The sequence below is a fragment of the Schistocerca gregaria genome, chromosome 7 (genome assembly GCF_023897955.1).
Source record: "Schistocerca gregaria isolate iqSchGreg1 chromosome 7, iqSchGreg1.2, whole genome shotgun sequence".
NCBI lineage: Eukaryota > Metazoa > Arthropoda > Insecta > Orthoptera > Acrididae > Schistocerca > Schistocerca gregaria.
This window is the reverse complement of record NC_064926.1, coordinates 197,143,316-197,149,996: the sequence shown is the minus strand read 5'-3', so window position 1 is coordinate 197,149,996 and position 6,681 is coordinate 197,143,316.

Below are 6,681 nucleotides of genomic sequence, written 5' to 3'. Positions count from 1 at the left end.
ATAAAGTGCATTAGTTAACTAGTTTGTTTTGTTTAAGAAAGTGAAATAAAAATTTAATTTTGCAAAGACCGGCAGTACTGTTTTGTTTTAAATAAAATGATTATTCGAGTGTATAACCTATTTATTGTTGAATTTTCTTTTTAAGGACACCATAACTGAATGTATGTTCAGTAGTGTTTTTTATGGTAAGATAAACAAGAAAACATGTGAGACAGACAGAGGTTCTACCTAATATTACATGTATATTTTCTGTTTTAGTGGAAATGCTTAACTGCACTTAACCTCAAACAAAAATTTTCATACAATGTTGTGTTCTGATTAGAAAGCGCCATTTGAGCACTGATATGAAAAATCTTGCATTTTGGTAGTGAAATTTCTGGAAGGATCCTATACTATGAGCTAATACAGCTAACAGTTAAAATGTTGGCTGTTTTGCTGCTATGTACCCCACACTTAACAAACAAAGTTTCACATGAACTGTCTAATAATGAGTATTCCTACAGGAAAGCTTGTCCTATCTAAGTACATGCTCAGGTGTGACTGCCAATTTAATTACTTCAAGTAGAGAGGGCAAGTTTCACATGTTTTGATATCCTCACGATGGTGGACTGCCAAGGCCCTGGCTTCAGCTGAGGGTCACCTTTAGTTCTATTTCACAACATAGGTAATGTCATCTTCCTTTATTCTAACCTTCTTGTCCTGGCACTATCTTTCCTGTTACATGAATAACTAATATTTAATTATAACAAATCGAACCATGGCTCACAGGTTTGTGAGAAATATTCAATACGCTTTTGACTTGATATAGCATACTGTCGTATGGAAACATATAATGAACACAATAAATATACCGGTTCTTGTATGGCGCGCTACTGCTATCGAGTTTCTTCGTCACATCGAGTTGATCCGTGATGTAATGAGTGTTAAACATTCAGTAGGCCCAGTCCTTTGGCACCCTCGAGCTGCAATAGTGTGTAACCTTTCTCTAGAGAACCTCCATATATGGTTTTCCATCAATGATGTGTAAGTTTGACTCCACGAATCAGATTTCTCATAGGAAGAGCTGAGGCTTAATGAGAGAGTAAACGAAAATCACATATTTTTCAGTGGCTTGACTTCTGATATTCAGAGTGTGGAAACAGTTCTGATTACAACAAGAATTTGAGGAAAAAACATGACAAGAGTACAGGTACATTCAGGAAAGTTAAGTTGTATTTCTTCAAAATTATTTTGAAAATATTTGTGTAGTTTCTGTGGCTAACACTTTAACCAGGATCCTAATTTAATGTTCTGTGGAAGAAACCCACATTGATGAAAAAACGTTATTAGTAATAAAATAAAGTGCACATTCTGCGATCTTTCAGTCGTTTTTGGGAAATCTTATTCAATAGAAATAAGTGTCATTTGCATCAGAAGAGAATGAATTTGAATCTTTCTAGAAGTTCAGCAACTGGGAGCAGCAAAGCAAAAGACACATGTCACTTAAATAATAATGCGTACATCACCTTACACTTCAGGTAATGTCACATGAAATGTAACAAAGTACAAATTGTCTGCCCACCAGAATTGAACACTGGAAATGGTTCCTTAAAAATCAAGTCCATGATTACTCATATGGGTCGTCGGACGTTTATAAGTAATTTAGGTTTGACAAAAACGGGAAAACATGCTACTGCTAGTGGCAATAGAATTCAGTTTCATGGAATACATGGCAGAATAAGAGAACCTTTAGTTGCTTCTATGTTAAAACGAATTCATCCAGTAACAAAAAATATATATAACATTAAGCAATAAAATAATTTACATTCAGATGATACGCAACATGAAGATAAACTTACCATTGTATAACCATGGGTTAATGAATCGACACGACAACCCCCGTGTGTTGTTCTACAAGCTACAAGACGCAAGTATCCTAAGGGATTCCTGGAGAAAAGAAAACTTTGTTCTCATTATTATGAATGGTGTTCATGGTGTAGCAATGATTGTATTTACATCGTAGGAAATAGTGGTTATGGCTTTTAATTAATTTCTATCCCTATGATGACATGAGAAAAAGGTTTTCCAGATGCTTTTCACTGACCACAGTTTTTGATGTGCAACTTGCTTCAGCTGATATGGATTTTCAGTTGCCCAATAATGTATGTTATTCAAATTAACATTTCCATTGTTCATGAATGTAGCCTCATCAGTAAATAAAATCAAATTAATAAATGTGTCATCCCTCTGAATCTGAAGTTGAGCCCATCAGCAGAATTCAATGTGACACATACAATCTGTACCAGTTAATTGTTGGTAGAGGCTGATACGGTGAAGATGATATTTATGGTGATGCAGAACACAAACAACAGTACTCTGGCTCATGCCAGATTCCCTTGCGATATGACATCAACTACCAGAAGAATCTCGAACCATAGTGGCAAGAGTACCAATTTTCGTTTCCGTGTTAGTAACTTTCCTGTGCCGGATATGTTTCCAACACATTAAAGATCCAGTTGTTCTCAAATTAACACAAAAATATTTAAGTGTATTACATGTATGGTGAGTATGCTGAGGATATCTTTCAGTGTATAAGTCCTACCTCGGGCATGGATGTTTGAGATGTCCTTAGGTTAATTAGGTTAAATTAGTTCTAAGTTCTAGGCGACTGATGACCATAGAAGTTAAGTCGCATAGTGCTCAGAGCCATTTGAACCATTTGCTGTAGTCGAACAAAAAAGCTGTAATGTCTGCCAGATGCTTTCTAGGAAAGCAACCGGAATTTTCAGTGTGGGAAATGGGGGTTCCAGAAATTTTGATTTCTTGCAATTCCTTCAGATTCACACTAAGATCTAGCAAGATGTATGATAGTAGTAGCTTGCACAGTGGAATTCAGCCTGCATGATCTCAGTCATATACAGTTTTCTCTTTAGCTGTTTTATTGACACCATTAAGACCTTAGCAGACTTGACTCAGGTGTTGGACAAAATCAAAAATCCTTTCGCATGTGACCTCTGGTCTTTAAAATTATCATTATGTCTAGTACAAGCTTGGATATGTAAATCAAAAGCATTTCAGCACAACCACACAAAATGCTTGGTCCATTCACATTAATGTGCCCACCACCTACATCCGATGTCAATGTGCAGATGGTAGGTGGCAGCACTGGCAATAGAACGTATATAAAGCAATTTGGGGGGAGGGGGGGAAAATGGAAGGCAGTCCAGTCGTTGTTGTAACGTTCAAATAGAACGATATATCTCACATCGAAAAAAGCATTATCATTGGTTTTTGGATGCAGTCCTGTGCAAGATGTGGCTCACATTGGCACCATGACTCCTGACACATGGGTTCTGAGGCCATCTTCAGTTCATACGGGCAACTGATTGAAGTGATGAAAGACTGCTGGCCTCATGTACAGAGTGCAAGGAGAGCTCAGAATTTGAAGCATTGTTCCCAGAATTGACTGGGGTCCTTTGGTTTGGAGCCATGTGGAGGGTCTCAACCAAAGGCTTCATCGACTCTGTGAAAGTCTTCGCTAGGGATGTCAACTATTATTCGTGGATATGCATGAATGAGAAATTCATATGTGGGACTTTACAAAAAAAGTGGGACTTGTCTCCAAATTTACAGACACGAGAGAAAATCAATTTCAATACTCTTTTATCAGTTTTATTTAAAATTTGACACAAAATTAACAAAATAAACTCTTCACTATTACAAAGTAGTCATAACAAAAATTTTTAACACAAATTAGTAAATAAATTACTTTTAATTTTTGAACCAGTACTTGTCTTGTGATTTGCCACATTTGAGAAATTTTTAATTCTTCAAAACGTAATTATAAAAATCTTTGCAATTCTACTGAATGTTAATTTTTCTTGTTGTTCCGTCATTACATGTTCAACACTCAGTATAGAGAAAATGAACTCTCAGCAGCACCATTAGAACATGGAAATAATGTGATGAACTGGAAAATATTTAATAAGTTTGATATATTCGAGTGGTGGATTAGTTCATGACAAGTTTTCATAGAGAGATTTTTTTCTCATTTGACAGTGGTGTTTGTTCATGCTCCTTGGTAATTTTATTTACATTTCCTTAACACTGCAGACCTCATAAAGTTCGTTAATATCTTTGAGTTCGATGAGTGATAATTTTTCGCGATACATAGACAGACCTTGTAAATAAATGTATTATCAAAGCTAATATTTGCATGATTGCCAAATTATTATCTTCTGAAAAGTTAAAGTGATTGTCCAGGTATTAGTGTACTTTTGTACCATGTAATCAAAACGATTCTGATATACTCTCATTCATTAGTTTTGAAACTGGAGAGGGCATTTGAGCAAATAAATCCAAATACTTTGTTATTAATTCTTCGATCTATGTTTTGGGCACAAATCTGTTAGAATGTTGTAGGCTTCAAAAGATAATACATTATTTTCTTCGAAAAACATGATGGGCTTTAGAAATATTTTAAATCATTATCAAGAAATCCAAAAAGCATTCTGTTTTCTTTGTGTGGTTGTCAACAAAATATTTTCATGATACAACTGGACAGTTGTCTCCAAGAGCTAGAAATTCATGCACATCTGTCCCTCTAGCAGGCTGCAATCATGACCATTTTGTTTGATGTGTCTTATATTTTGGCATTCTATTACAGCATCAGCAAAGTTTTCTTTTAAGGTTCAAACACTCTGGACACTATGAGATAAGCTCCCGTATACTTTAGGCACCAAATTCCCCGCGTCAAACTCGCACTTCGCCATTGCATGAGAGACAACATGGCGTACCACATGTGCTGAACACCCTGCAGGCAAGATGTTGGCATTATCTTGAGAAAGTAGTTTTTAAATTGTTTATTTTCGCCAAAATTAACATTGTCATTGTCAGCTGTGTAAGGAGATACATTTGAGAAATCTAAATCCTTGGCTTTGAATCTATTTTTTTTATATTATGAGGGTAATTCAATAATTAAAGAGACAAATTAGCCTGGAGAAAAATGCGTTTCTTTTTACAAAACAATACTTTTTCTACTTTTCAACATAATACTCTTGAACATTTATGCACTTGTTTGAATGGGCTACAAGCTTTTTTATTGCTGCTGGAAAGAACTCTTTATCTTGATGTTTAAACCAATTCCTCACAAACTTTTTCACGTCCTCGTTGTCCTAGAACCTCTTCCCATGTAATGCCCCCTTCAGAGTACCAAACAAATGGAAATCACTAGATGCTAAGTCAGGACTGTAAGAGGGGTGAGGCAGTACTTCCCAGCCCATTTTGTCAATTGTTTCAAGGTTAAATTGAGCAATATGGGGATGTACATTGTCTTGCTGGAGAATCACACCTCTCCTCTGAGATCTACGATGTCTCTTTCTCATGGCTGGCTTCATCTTGTTTAAGAAAATCCGAGTAGTATTGGATGTCCATTGTACGCTGTTCTTCAAGATAATCACAAAAATTGGACCTTCAGCGTCCCAAAACACTGCCAACATGACTTTTCCTGCTGATGCTTGGTTTTTGAATTTTTTCTTGACAGTTGAGTTGGTGTGTTTCCACTCCATGTTTTGTCGTTTTGATTCTGGCTCATAATAGTGAACCCAAGTTTCATCACAAGTGAAACTTTTGCTGAGGAAGTGCTCACATTCTCTTCCATAACTTCCCTTTAGCTCTGTGCACATTCTCAACCTTGTTTCCTTGTGTAGCCGCGTCAACTTCTTTGGGACCCATCTTGCACATGTTTTGCCGGTACTTCAGCTTGTTAAAGATAATGTTATGAACTTGAACATTATCAACTATCATTTCCACTGTCACACTGCGGTCGGCACGCATAATGTCATCAATTCCACTTTCAAGTGAGGGAGATGAAACTGCAACTGGTCGTCCAGAACGGTGTTTGTCAGTCTCCGAGTCGCGACTATTTTTGAACTGCTCTACCCACTTCTCAAAATTGGCACGATTCATACAACTTTCACTATAAACTTTAGACATTCTATAGCAATTATTCACCGGTTTCTCGCTTTGAGCAAGTAAAAAACGAATAACAGAACATTGTTCAAGCTGACTCGCCATCTTGAAATGTATAACGTGCCATGGATCATCAACAGAGAAGCCTAGCGCAGCTGGCCATGATACTGGATTTGGCATGGTTCCACATTACTAAGGATACCTTCCAGAACTTCCCTGACTCTCGTCCTACATGTTTCACTATGATCCACGCTGGTTATTCAGGCTTTGCACAGATAGTCACATTAATGACTGGACAGTGTATACAGGAGTAACACCATCTACATTCTGTATGTAAGGAATTATTATGCAAGGGTTTCTCATTCCAAAATCGCATTCGAATTTTGATAGTTTGTGAAAAGATCATGTTATGCCTCGTGCAAGGAGCAGAAACGTTTACAACATGGCGGAATTTGATCGGATTCTGGCATATCGAGACTAGTTTCTTGTTCCACAAAATTGCTGCTAATTTTTATTGGGATTTCACAGTTATTATGCTAATAAGAAATCCATGGGTTCAGGATGGCCATACTCAGTGTCATATAACATCTCAACACTCCATGGTACTAGCGCCTCAGAGTAGAGACACTATTCACTCATCCTTGCAGGGTCATATAGTCATGTCAGATGTCTTCAGTAAGGAAACTGAAGTGTTGAGTGAAAGGCAGGAGTCCACATGGACAGTGACTTGAC